Here is a 14,837-nt window from a genome sequence, read left to right as displayed (position 1 = left end):
CCTCCAGAGGTCCCTTCCAAAACTATGATTCTAGGATTCTAAATCAGTTACAAGCAAGAGGACTAGGATCCATTGTGGTCACTGTACTTGTGGGCACCCAAGTTGGTATAAAATGACCATTCCAGATTATATAGAAAACTTGAGTGCTTTAATGTCTTCGTTTAGTGTTACATTTTGTTTTTCTCTGTTCCAAGAGGTGAGCTACATAGAACAGTTTCCAACAACCCAATTGGAAAAAAAAATCAGAACTGAATCTCTGGTACATCTTCTGCATGTTCCTTTGCATATTCCTTATATTGAATACAGCAACCTTCCTTTGAAGTTAAATTGACATACGATTAGAAAAAGACTGATTACTGATTGATAAGGAAGGATATCAGTGAAGCTGTTCAATTTTATCTTAGACCTGAAACTGCTTTGCTTGCAATTTTCCATTTTTGCGACTATCTTCACACAGCCTTTTTTTTTTTTTTTTTGCAAGTGTCTTTTACAATTTAGATAAGGAAACGAAACAAAGCCTTGTGGAACAGTCAAAAGTTTCTCTTGAATGGTAAGTTCATGGGTTTATTTATTTATTTTGTATTTATTTATATTCTGAAGCAACAGAGTGCAATAAGCAAACTGGACATCAGTTACATTTTCCACAAGTAAAATACATCCTGAGTATACAGCCAGAATGGGTATTGTCGAAGCAAACGCCTCACTCAGTTTACGCGGCTAAACAGACAGTTTTATTGGCCAATAAAAGCAAAGTGAGCTAAACGTGGTCTCAGCAAAGCCGGGTCCAGTAAGGCTGGCTAATACAATCAATCCTAGTATTTTATACCCTTAACTAAACAAGTTTGACGTCAGGGTAAGAAACCAAAGCGAACTTCAAAGAGAAATTATTATCAGTAAAGAAAGAAACAGGTTAAAAGGGAGTTCGAGCTTCAGCTCAAAATAGTTCATTAACACATTCCAACAGCGTATCCCTCTGGTCTCTCCCCACCTCGGTGAAGGCTAGTTTACTCCTTTGTGCAGACACAAGAAACTGAAATGGCTTTTGTTATACAGAATGGCTTCTAGCTAAATATGAAATAGCTTCTACAGTATGCTGTTCCTGCAGGATGAGTTACACATGAATCTCTCTTTTAAAGCAATAAAATGAGCTGGTTAGAGCAGTGGACTAGGAGTCGTAATACTTGCATTCTATTCTCTTTGATTAGGACCTGTGTATTTTTGCCCCGGCCCACCTGAATAATTGGTATGTCTGCCTTAATGGGGAGATCAGTTAATTACTGCTAGCAAAGAATTTTGAGATAGTTGGCTGTAAAGCACTACATAAGAGAAAATCTATCAAACAATGCATACATAAAGTAATTGTTTTAATAATTACATTGCTCGTTAGAAAACCAAAGGAGAAAATGGTAATTCCTGAAACCACACAGAAAAATGGTCAATATAAAAAAGCCTATATTGCTAAACAAATGCATTTCATCTTCCTTGGTACCCAGATTATACCACATCTGCTAAAGTTTATTGTTGCCCTATGCTCTAAGTAGTGCTATAGAAATAACCTATATATTTTAGAGAATGTGTGTGTCCAGCTGTGAATCCAGTTGTTCAAGAACTCCTCCTAAATGGTAAGAGTTAGGACCACCAAATTTGGTATGCAGCTTCAACTTGCCCTAACTTAAAGCAAGGTCAGGGTTTGGTTGTGCCAGGAAAATGGGAAGTGCCTGGAATGGGAATGTTTTCCAGAACATGGAAAGGAAAGGGGCAGAGAGGAGAGATGCGATATGCAGAATGCCACTGGGTAAGTTATACTGCAGAGTGACCACTAGGGACAGCCATACCAGTAGGAGACTGGCAAGCTGATGACAGGGCTCCACATGGCTGTCCACTGGACAAACAATGCCGAATGGGGGGAGTGGAGAGGAGCCCTTCTACACCCGGCCACCCTGCCTCCACCAGCCCTGCCACCCTGACTAACTGCAAGTTGGGGCGGGTGCCACTGGAGACCTCACTCCCATGGACCAGCTGCAGACTGGGGGGAGGCCCCCATGGACCAGATGCAGAGTGTGTGGACTGCTGGAAGCTGGGGTCAGCCCATGTAGCCCCCCCAGACAAGCTGGAGGTTGGGTTGGTCCCTCAGCCCCATCCCCCGGAAGGTGTTGTCAGCCAGGGAGTGACCTGCCATTGGAACAGCACCACCCACGTTACCATAGTGGCCGTAGTAAGTGTCCCTCACCACAGCTCCCTGCCCTCAGATCTGAAACTCCCACCCTCTACCCTGACTCCTGCACCTTCACTGGCTGCCCTGAGCCCCCTCCTCTTGAACCTTGTGCTCTCATCTTCCACCCTCCGCTGTTACTCCACTACCCTCCACTCCTTGCCCTGAGACCTCCAACCCTCCTAGTTCCCTGCCCTCACTCCTGAACCTGCCACCTCCTGTCCTGGGCCTCCCCAACTTCCTGCCCAGCCCAATAATTTAAATAAAACATGTGCATTTTCCTTTTTATTTAAAAAACCCTCCCCAAACATTACTATAGGCCCTGAGCAACGCTGGGTACATCTACTAGTATATAAATCTTTGTACGTACCTATTTCATTATAAATGAAAATCTCAAAGCATTTCATGTACTTTGTTAATTAATGAAGCTATGAAAACATGGGTGTATTCACATTGCACAGGTGGTAAATAAAGTTGCTTTAATTGACTACGGCCAAACAGTACATTAATGGCAGAATTGAGAATATAAAAACTGAGGTATTCCTTAACCTGAATAAGGGTGGTAAAACATGACTCCGGACAAAGTAAAGTAAAAGCTCATTGCCTTTAACCTTCTTGCAATCAAGACAACAACTGCTTTGAATTTCCTCTCCTCTTTTTGGCAATACAATCAAAGAACAGAACATTCTTACTTGGTTTCTTTGCAATACTAACTGCTTTTTCCTTGTCCTTGTGATTTTTCTCAGTTTTACAGAGGAAGGAAGGCAAGATAGTGATAACCCATTGGTGTTTTTCGGTGAGCTTGGTCCTCTGATTTCGGTTGTTGCCCCAGATAAATGTCAAATAAACTCACGTAGAAAAAAGTTATTAAGCATTTACGTGTCATCAGCTCTAGGTTTCACAGATTTTTTCTAAATTTAAAGCTTGTAGAAGTTCTCAGATTGTTGGCCCTCAAGACTTAAATTATCTACCTACAAAGTAAGTGGACTTTCGTTCATTCTCCATCCTTATTTAATCCTTGATCTATTTGAATCTGCCAAGAAGGATGCCAATTAGTGTAATTTGTGACATTAGATGCTATGCTAAGACCACCATCGTGTTTCACATAGGTCAGTGGAATGTCCTTGCTTGGTAATGACTTTCTGTCACTGTCAGCCAGAGTGTGATTTTTTTTTTAAATTACTAGTCTATAAATGAAAGGTCTGTGTTGTATTATCAATCATCGGAACCATCTAGCTTGCAGGATCCTTAAGGTTAATGGACCCAGTACACATTTTGAAGAAAAGCAAAGTTTCAAAAAGTTTGCAAGTCACTACTTTAGGCTACCTTTCTATATCATTATAACTATAAGCCATGACAGTATATGAATAAGTAAGTTGTTTGATGTACATTTTAGATGCATTCTGATTGCTGAAAATGACCAATAGACAACTAATAACACTCTGTGATGTTCTACTGTAAAGCAAATATGACTCATTAATTTTTCATTTAATTTTCAAAATAGTTTTTTTTTTAAAAAGCTGTGTTGTAGGAATTCATATAAAGCATTCTTTTTGCTGAAAAGTAGTTCCTGGCACAAAGATGAGCAAAACAACAGAAGGTATTATACTTATTTCTATCTGTATTCAATACCTTTATTATTAAATATTTTTCTCAACTCTCATCCAAATGAGATTCCTTGAACTACTTTGGTGCCTTTTTTCTCATTATAATCTCCACAAACAAAGCAATAGTATAATCCATCTGTCAGCTTCTCACTTTTTCTTAAGATATATGTGGAATATTCAGCTAGTCTGTTAGTTCTCTGGCATTTGTGTGTTTTAAAATGTAGTGGTTGTGATGAGACAAATTTAAGTCTTGAGTTGAACTGGTTTGCTGCCTGTGCTGGCTTTGCAGTCTGAAAGGGAATGCACAACTAAGGTTTCTCTAGGATTTTCAAAAGCTTAAACTCGGAGAATTTGGACTGTTTGCTTTTTGAGATATAGATTAGGGCTGCAGTTCCTGTTTTCCCAAGACCGAACCATGCTGGTCTGGATGGAAGAGAAACACGTTTCCTCTGCATTGCCACATTTTAATTGTGTGGTGTTGCAGGCATTCTTCAGACTCTATAGTCATCCCTTTGGAGTGGTAAGAGTTTTGAGCTTTTCTGGGAGGGTTCTCAATAGGTAGACCAAATGCCTCCTGCCCTTTCCAGCCATCAACCTCAAGTGTCTAGTGCCACACAAAACAGGTCTACAGTGCTCTATATTTAGGAAAGACATGGCGTATTTAGGAAAGACATATACTGTCAAACGGTAAGATTCCAGTAAGAAAATACTAGACATTTCTCTCTCATTCATTCATATTATGTAAAGTAGTTTATATTCTGTTGAGTCTTTGATAACAAGAAACAACCAAGTTGTCTGAACTACAAAAGCATATAATCTGCCACACCCTCCCCAAACCGTGGTTGGAGAGCTCAAAGGCAACTACATATCTGCCAGATTATACCATTTTATTTCAATGTTATTTTGATGAGTCTATTGGCACGTTGTAAAAAGCCTACAATGCCTTCCAGGACATCTGGGTTTAGGAGTGATTTTGGTGTTCCTGAAACTCCTACAACGGCACATTACAACAGAGGACATTGGTTTTTGGGTGGAGTGAATTTTTCCTGTTCTTTGTTGGCTAATTCATTAAATATCACTGATTGTGTACTAAGACGATGACACTGCCAGATACATTATCATTTAATTAGATTTGTGACTTAGTGACGGCATTGAGGCTGGCAGAAAAAAACTCAGCAAGCTCATATTTCTCTAGGTAAGCACACAGCTTTATCCCTTTTAGTATTTCTGCTTTTTTCCTGGAAGTTGCAGTCACTTGAAGCATCATGTTAGCCATAAAAATATCTCTGTTAAAATATATGGGAATCTTCACATCCACCTTTTTATCATACAGGAAACTTAACAGCACCCTTTACTTTGAAAGCATTACAAGAGAAAGCTTCTCATTCCTGGCAAAATGCAAAATCTGTGCACAAGCCAAATACTATATGCCAAATCCTTACTCCCATGTAGTGTTTGATTAATCGTTTCCATGATATTCTACGTTTTCTGTAATGTTTGTCCAGTGAAACTGAATGAACCGATGTACATAGCTAAAGAATTGCCCAGTGCAGTAAAATAAGTAAGTAAGTAAGTAAGTAAATAAATAATAATAAAAAATAGATACATTGAGCCTATATATGGGCTATGAGAACTATATCAAGCTTTTCATTAAAGAAATAGCGAAATGAATGCACTCTTGCAAAATAATCCAAGAATAGAAAAATACTTTTGACTTATGCCTAGTACCTGTTGCCATGGCTTTTAATGACAGTTTCAGTAAGCTTGAGTAAACAATACACCAGCTCTAGTACTCTATTTGTACAGAACATTCATATAGATATTCTGGACTTGTATGAATAGTCAGTCAGTAGTGTAACGTTCAGATAAAATAATGGTTCAAACAAAAGGCTGCAAACAAGTTTTGAATTGACTAAAAAGGAGCCAGTATGAGGTCTGTCCCAGAGGCCTAACTGAACAAAGGACAGAGTTGAAAATGTTTTTGTAAATGGAGATTAAAGTAAGGGAAGTGCTTGGTCAGGGTGAATTGTCCTTCGAGCCTTAACTTCATCATTGTTTGTTTCATTGTTTAATTAACAATGCATCTGATTGAGGTCGAAAGGTTCATCCATGTGCTTGTATCACTGTTGTATTGCTCATTGAAGAATTTGCCTCTCTGTCCCTGAATAAGACAGTTCAGTTTTTCAGGAAGCATGTTCAGGGTCAGTCAGGCTGCACTTGGAGAGGAGAAATCAGAAGTAATACCAGTGTGCTTGCTCTTCACCTCTGTCCTCCAGGTTGATAACATTCTTCCGAAATCTGAGATGCTGGTATTTGAAGCAATCACTTGGGCAATCTTGGAACATGAATCATATATGGGTAGTAGGATTCAGGTTCATGAGGCTGTTTCAGTGAATTTCAGTGATGTATCTCTTCAGTGTTTAATGACTACCTTACTGTTAGCTTGTTTTTAGCTCTTTTGTGCTTGGACAAATTTTGCAGGCACAATTATCGTTCATTGTTTGGGCTTTGCACTCTTATGAATATGTAAATATAAGCGACAGTTACTTCCAATGGCAAATAAAAACCTTAGTTTCTTTTCTGATAATAGAAATAATTCACTATGTAATATAGAGATGGAACTATGGGTACATATACATAGTAACATTATTTTGAAATAACTAACATTATTTTGAAAGAACTTAGTCTGTGTCTACATAGCAGGAGCAGTTATTTTAAATAATGTCGAAATACTGTCAAGCTGGAACTCTTCTTACTCCAACTCCTGTAACCCTCTTTGTAGGAGGAGTAAGGGAAGTTGGAGGAAGAGTGCTCTATTTTGAAATAAGTCCTGTGTAGATGCTCCCAGGTTCTAAATATGCTATTTTGAAATAAGCTATGCACTTGACGTAGCTCAATTTGCATAGCTTATTTCGAGTTAAGCCCTGCTGTGTAGACACACCCTAAGATGCATAAATGTTGAAGTTGCATGCCAGTAACCTTTTACTAGAAAAAGCTAAAGCTACTTGAAGATAAATTAATTCTGTGCTTAAAGAGAGAAATTAATGCCGTTAAAAGAGTGGATTACAATATCATTGACAGTCTTTTATGTGGATAAATGTGACAGTTTCTCCCCTGCCAATACACAATCTTGAACTTCAGGGTCTTAAGCTATATCAGTTTTATATATCTTCTGAGCAGGGATTGCTGCCTCCAACAAACTATAAAGTGGTTTGTAGCTGTGGTAAGAATGCATAAACTAGAACCCAGGTCTGTGGAATAGCAAATGTTCCCATCAGTATCACAAGGAGGCCATGCAGCATTGCAATCACAGAGCATTGTGCAGAGCAGGTGTAACCCACACACTTACTGGTTATCGTTCACTGTCCCTTGTAGTGGCACTTACAGAGAGAAAGAATGAATTTGTTCTACAGCAGTAGTTCCCAAACTTTTCGGCATCATGCCCCCCCCTTTTGATTTTTGAGAAACCCTCAGACCCCCCACCTCTTCTTGACCATCATCCAACCTCCCTTTTAACAAGAAATTCAATTTGTAATTTAAAATTAAAAATAAACTCAAAAACTTGGTATAAAAATTATTTAAAATTAAAAATATGCGCAAATATTTTTTTTGGCACAAAAAATAATAAAAATGTAATTTAACATAAGAAATAGCAGAAACAAATTGAATTTAATGTGAAGGATGCTGCTGCATTTTTTTCACGATTTGGGAAATCCTAGGTTTGAAAGATGAAAGTGGGCAACGCAAATAATTTTCGACATCCAGTCAATTGTTTTGGTTTTAATGTGACTAAACTTGAAAAGCATTTTCACAGAGGTACTTTGATGAAAAGGGAATAATGAGTTGTGCTTCTTCTCCAACTTCTGAGTTCATTGGGAAATATTTTATCCAAAATTCCTCCAAGCTTGTGTTTTCGAAATTATCTTTCTCACTTGAATCATATTTTACTTTGAGTGCTTGTTCTTGCAATACTTCTGGCAATGAATTAACATCAACGTTGAATGGATTGCGTACTAATTTATGAATGGGGTTGCCAGAAAAGTTGTCTGTAAAATAGCGGATGAATTAATCAGTAAGGCAGTCCAGATAAAACACAATTTTGTTCTTCACATCTTCTTTACAAACTTCTTAGAAAACTTCATTTTACTGATGAAAATGTCGGAAAAGACAAAAAGTTAGGCATCTGAGCTTGTGTTTGATGTTTCCAAAGCTGGATTTTTTTTGTAAATGCTTTGATGGCATCCTAGTGCACTATAATGTTTGCAGGGTTGTTTCCTTGCAGCTTCAAATTGAGGTTGTTCAAAGATTCAAAAATGTCCACTAGGTATGCCAGTGAAAGTTGAAGCATTTGGTCTGTAAATGCATGATATAACTCTTCTTTCTTCTGTTGCTTGAGGAAAATTGCCACTTCATCTTTTAGTTCAAATAATCTCGAAAGCATGTTACCTTTGGAAAGCCATCGTACCTCCATGTGAAACAAAAGAGTTTTATGATCCGCTCCCAAATCCATGCAAAGAGCATCAAAAAGTCTCATATTTAAAGAACTGTTCTTCACAAAATTGACAACTTTGATGGCCAAATTCAATGAGTCACATGGGGTTTTAGCGGCCAATGCTTGTCTGTGTATGACAAAGTGAGTTGTGGTTATGGCTGGATTTTTTTCTTTCACCAACGTCACAAATCCAGAGTGAGAGCCAAGCATTGCTGGAGCACCATCTATGCATACCCCAACCAATTTTCCCCATGAAAGTCTATTTTCTTCAAAAAAGTCAGAAATCATTTTCATAATATCAAAAGCCTTTGATGTGGTCATCAATTTCTTCGAAAAAAGCAGTTCTTCTTTCACAGTTCCATTGTTAATGAATTGAACGTAGACAAGCAACTGACAGTATTGTGCTACATCAGTGATATCACCACACTGAATTGCAAAAAAAGGAGAAGCCAGCACTGCCTCCACAACTTGAAGCTTAAGATCTTTCACCAATTCATCGATGCGACGTTTCATGAATTGTCAGAAAGCAAAATTTCCAATAGTTTGTTCTTGCTTTCAACACGATATCAGCTGCCTTCAACAAGCGAGGCTTCATAAGAGTTTCTCTGATTATGTGCGCTTTCTTGGCTTTAGCGATGAGCAATGACAGTTCATAAGATGCTTCTACCACTTTGGCCGATGCTTGATGAAAAGCTCCAGAAGTGTCCAGCTTCATGCATTTCAAATTTTGAAGTTTAGCAGCAAAAAACTCTTTTGGTTTCTCTGTCAAAGCTCAGTGGTTCTTCAGGTGTTGCTCAAGACAAGTAGGTCTCAAGGTGTCATTGCTAAAAACGGTGTGGCATACTACACATTGAGGATGATCAATCCCATTTTTTTTCATAATGGTGAAGCCATACTTAATGTAGTCTTAATTGTACAGTAAAACTCCATTAGTTCGGCATCCAGTTGTCTGGGCACTCCTGATAGTCTGGCATCAACTGGAACCTGGAACTGCTCAGGTCAGCTGCTCTCACAGCTGGGCCACTGTGACCCGCACCGTTCCGCTCATGGTACCCAGTGCACACAGCATCCAGATTGCACATGCTGGCAACCAGCCGCTGAGCACAGGGAGCTGCTTCGGGATCTGGACATAAGGTTGGGGGAGAAGGGGAATTGGGTGACAGCAGGGAGAGGAGGTGTTTGGCTCTGGGGAAGGGAAGGAGAGGGGAGGGGGATTGGGTTGCACACGGCATCCCGGCCAGTTCATTGAGAAGCCGGCTGCTCAGTGCACATGCCCCAGTGCCAGGAGGGAGACATGTGGCTGTACCGGCAGCTCCGGGACCCGAACATAAGGTGGAGGGGATTGGGTTGGGAGTATTCTCCCTCATAGTACCTCCTGGTACTCTGGCATATCCAATAATCTGGCACCACCTAGATCCCAAAGGTGCCGGATTATCAGAATTGTACTGTACTTCATTTTCTTAATCGCAGCCATAATAATATTAATTTAAAAAAATCTATAAAAATATTTTTCCTCATTAGAATAAATGTAATGGATGCAAGTTACTTTGATAAGTTATTGCAAATGTTTATTTACTATTACTATTACAAATGGACGCGTGCTGCCTTATATATAACCCACCACCAGTAACTGCGCAAGACTGCCTATCTACTCCCATGATAGAACAGTCTCAAACACTCCTGCAAGTGTGCTAGAAAGTTTGAAAAAGTTCTGTTGCCTCCTACATCGTTCTTTGGCCTCCACACCAACCGAACCAGTACCCCTACACGTTGGCATGGTATGAATTTTGAAAATCACTTTTTAAATGTCAGGGCAAGCACCAACATCCCACCCACTTCTAGAGGCCCCACCCTCTCTGTTTCCTTCCTCTCCATCATTTGCTGTCCTCAGCCCTTACTCTCTCTCACTGCATTGAGACAGGATGTGTGGGCTCTGGGGGCGAATGAGGGATTTGGGTGTGGGAAGGGGTGAAAGGTGCAAGCTCTGGGAGGGAATTTGGATGAAGGAAGCGGTGGAGAAGAAGCTTCTGGCTCAGGGAGGGGGCTACAGACTGGAGAGTGTTGGGGTCAGGTGGAGTATTGGGGTGCTGAGCAAACCACAGGCTTGTGGATGTGAGGGTGCAAGAGTTCAGGTTGGGGGGAATGAGGAGCTCAGGGCAGAGGGGTAGGGAGTATGATGGGTTCAGGACACAGATTTGCAGTGTGTGGATTGTGCTGTAATGTTGTGGCAGAAGACTGGAGATGTGAGAGGCACAGGACAGAGGGTTCCAGTGTATAGACTCAGGATTGAGGTGTGCGTGGGATGCAGGGGTGTTATGATGCTGTGGCCAGGTGGGGGCTTGACCCCAATTGGGGCCTTGTGAGCTAGGTTTCATTTTTAAATAAAATATGTCCAGCACAAATGTTTCAGCATTGTCTTTATTTATGGGAAGAGCAGGGAACCTGTTTTGGGTCAGGGATCACTGACCCACACAAAAATTAGTCAGGGAACACACAAGTGAGATGCAAAAAACCCCCAAAACCCTCCTAGCCCCCCCCCACCCAACTGATGTGGCCCCAACTGAGACACCTCCCTCCTCTGGCACCCCAGCCCCATGGGGGGAGGTTAGATAGGACTGAGGGTCAAGGCTTTAGGCCAGATTAATTCTTCTGGGCTGTGTCTAGACTGCATCCTTCTTTCGTAAAGGGATGCAAATTAGACACATCACAATTGCAAACGAAGCAGGGATTTAAATCCCCCCCGCTTCATTTGCATAAAAATGGCGTCCGCTTTTTTCCGGCTCGGAGCTTTGCCGGAAAAAAGCACCAGTCTAGACGCGGATCTTTTGGAAAATAAAGCCTTTTCTGAAAGATCCCTTATTCCTTATTTTAAGAGGGGCCCCTCTACACTCTGAGGTGTGCGGGACGGGGATGCCAGTCAGTGAGATAGGGATGGGGTGCAGAATCTTGGTGGAAAATAGGCTGCAGGAGCAAGCTGGGGGTAGGTGTCTGGCCAGGAGGTATTTATGGGGGTTTGGGTGGTAGTGCAGGGCACTTGGGGTTTGGGGTCTGGGCAGAGAAGCATGGTACTTGAGGGGTTTTGGGCAGGGGGCATGGTACTCGTGTGGGTCTGGGCAGGGGGTAGGGTATTCATGGGGATTTGGGCGGGGAGGGCATTATACTCATGAGTTCTGGGCAGGGGGGGCATGGTACTCATGGGGGTTTGGGGTCTGGGCAGAGGGACATGGTACTCGTATGGGTCAGGGTCGGGTGGGCAGGGTACTCATGGGGATTTGGGCAGGGGGGATGTTATACTTGTGGAGTTTGGGCAGGGGGCACAGAGTACTCATGCGGATTTGGGGTCTCAGCAGGGGGCATGGTAGTCATGGGGGTTTGGGCAGGGGGCAAAGGGAGATTTCCACCCATATGACAGCACTCTTAATGAGCAATGACAGTCCAGGAATTTAACTACTAAAATGCATATCAACAGAAGACCATCATATTGACTACTTTTTTGTTTTGGCTCCCACCCGTGGGCCATGTTTTGAGCCCTGCGTAAACCCAAACCACACCGCGGGCCGCAAACAAACAGGCTGTGGGCCCTCTCTCAGTGTTACACAGGCATTGCCAGAAAGTATCACCAAAAGACCTAGAGTGACAGAACCTTGCAGCCCTCTCCTTGACCAATGGCACTGTTTATCCCTGGAGGGCATAGGCACCAACTTCCCTTCTCTCCGGGGGATGCTCATCCCCCCCTCTCTTCGTCAGGGCCTGCCTCCATTTCACCCTTTCCCCTGAACCCAGCCCCACCCCAATCCAGTCCTTTCCCCCAACTCCTTCCTCTTCCCCACTTACATCCCTAAGCGCGCCTGGTCCCATCTCCTTCCCCTTCCTCCTGGAGCTCCCTGAATGCTGCAAAGGAGCCTTCTGTGGTGCTCCTAAAGCATTGGGAGGGTGGGGAAGTAGTTAGTAAGAGAGGCCACCAGTGAGTAAGAGGCAGAAGTGGGGACCTTGGCTGCCGTTGGGTGCTCAGCACCCACTAATTTTTTCTCATGGGTGCACCAGCCCCGGATCACCCACAGAGTTAGTACCTATTCCAGAGGGTGCCCCAGGAAGTCATCCGGGTAACAAAACAAAATTGTGGCCTGCTACACCTCCAGATCTTACTTTGTCTTGACCTCAGTCTGACTTTGATCCTGACTCTAGCTTGGTGCTACCTCTGATTTCTGGTGTGACTCCGGCCTGACTCCAATTCTTGCTTATTGAACTTGGTTCTAGTGATTCTTATGACTCTTGCTCACTGATTCCTGTCCTTGGCATGTGGATCCTGGCCCATCTGTGACTGCCAGGCAGATCACTTATTTCCAGGTTCCTTAAAGCTTTAGCTGTGTGGGTCCCATGAACAAATTATGCTTTTTGTCAACCTAGCATTAAAAACAAAGAAATGGATAGGAAATACTGAGATAGAAGAAAACACATAGAAAAATAGGAGACTACAGCTAGCTGGATTGTTATAGGAACTTGAAATACAGTGCACAAATCATTTTTACAAAATTGAGCCACATCTAGAAATTTAAAAAGCTTTCCATATTTTCCCACTCTGCCAGCTTTCCCACTCATACCTGTCTTCGCGTATGTCTATGCTGCATGCTTATTTCAGAATAGGCTATTCAGGAAGATATATTCCACACTACAGGAAAGCCTCAAAATTAGTCCGAGGCAGGCTCCCCTAATGTGGATGCGATTTAGAGCCCTAGGGAGCACTGGAAGAAATAACTTAGAAATGGCTCTGGTGAGGAGCTAGTTCGAAATAGCAGCAGTGGAGTGTCCACACTTCAGCTATTTCACAAAAGCTATTTTGGAAGAGGAGTTATTCATTGGGGAATGAGGTTTACAGAAGTTGCAATAAGCCACCCATTATTTTGAGATTATTTTGAAATAAAGAATTGCTATCTAGATGTTTGCATTGTTATTTTGGAATAACACTAGTAATTCTGAAATAGTGCAGTGTAGATGCACCCTTTGATTTGATGTATGTATCCTATGCATTCAAGAATGAAGTAGTATGGGAAAAAATGAGTGTTTTGCAAAGCATTAATATAAACATGAATGCCATGTTGGGGAAGGGGCTTGCACAAAATATGAAAAATTATTGTCCTCTATAAATATATCTAAATGTTTGTAACAATCTCAGTCAGTTCTAAAATTAAAAGTAAACTTAGGGGAAAAAAGTGTTTTAACTAAGTAGAATTCAAAGCCAACAATTCTCAGCAAAATGGAAAACATGTATATATTAAAACAATTGCTGCAAAATGACTAAGTCTTGCTGCAGCTAGAGGGATGGTTTTCTGAATACATACACCAACATCTATGTGTTTTCCAATTATGTTGTATTTAAAATCAGAATAAAGGAAAACTAGATAAAGATAAGACAATAAATCTCCTTGGAAAAATACAAAACCTAAAGGAGAAGGTGGAAGATGATATAAAACTGCAAAACAACAGTCCCAAATGGGCAAGATTTGACAGGTTACTTTCAAATGCATAAAAATGGAAACCATTGTATTATATTTTCTTTTAAACTTAGCGGAGCTATAAAGTGAGGCTGATATTGTTATAGAATTGTAATTTATAATCAGCCTGGTAACTTCACACATTCCGGGAAGAAGGCACTGTTTGATTGGTGAACACAGTGTGAGAAAACCTTTGAAGAAATCAAAGCTAAAAATAATCAAGTATTTGCAGGTTTGGCAGGACACTCTTGTTGAGATGTGTAGCCACTCCATCCAGGTGACAAAGGTTATGCTTGTGACTGGAAGGCAGCCATTTTTCCAGGAAGTAGTTAAATTAGAATTCAAAAGCTCATTAATTTCTTTGTCCTTTCTGCCCCTTCTAACTTCCCCTTAGAAACTGTCGAGGTTTTCAAGACTCCTAATACATTTCTTATTGTATTTGGCATAGAAACAGGGTTCACTGAGAGGCCAAGAGGAACCAAAATTATTGCTGTAAGACTCTGTGATGGGTTGGATCACCGGGGTCCCCTTTGGGCCATCAGCTGGTGTGCTGATCATGCCACTGAGCTTGCCTACCTGCCCTCTAGGGCATCCCACCACCCTGTCCTGCTAGGCTAGAAGCTCTGGTCTCCCCCAGCCAAGGCTCAGAGGTGGGTGTCACAGAACCCAGCAGAGTAGTCCAGACTCTGAGAACAGTGCAGCTCTGGGAGGGCTCAGCAACAGGGCCTTGAAAGTATCCAGGAACACAACCTTCAAGAGGGTCCAAACCCCCCAAACATGCCAGCCATATGGTAACTATAGTCAGGTGGATACATCTGAAGCACTGAACAAGATAATCCATATTGGTGCTACTAACTCCTAGACTTGGGTTTATACTGCAGCGTATTTCTGGAGAAAGGTTTTCTTCAGCAGAAGTATTAATACCATTTACCTTCTTACTGTTTATAGTTGATGTTGACATGAATTCTAAAAACCTTCTACCCACTTTTTGTGCATATTCTTGTCCTGGTCAGCATTCTTTATTGTGGTAAAAC

General features: G+C 41.5%; 1 pseudogene; it reads right to left on the bottom strand.

Moving 5' to 3' along the window:
- Window positions 1–7,603: 7,603 nt before the first annotated feature.
- On the bottom strand, window positions 7,604–9,244 carry LOC102452631 (protein ZBED8-like; annotated as a pseudogene).
- Window positions 9,245–14,837: the final 5,593 nt, after the last annotated feature.

This window comes from Pelodiscus sinensis, chromosome 13 (assembly GCF_052426305.1).
Source record: "Pelodiscus sinensis isolate ZL-2025 chromosome 13, ASM5242630v1, whole genome shotgun sequence".
NCBI lineage: Eukaryota > Metazoa > Chordata > Testudines > Trionychidae > Pelodiscus > Pelodiscus sinensis.
This window is presented reverse-complemented; position numbering and strand designations above follow the sequence as displayed.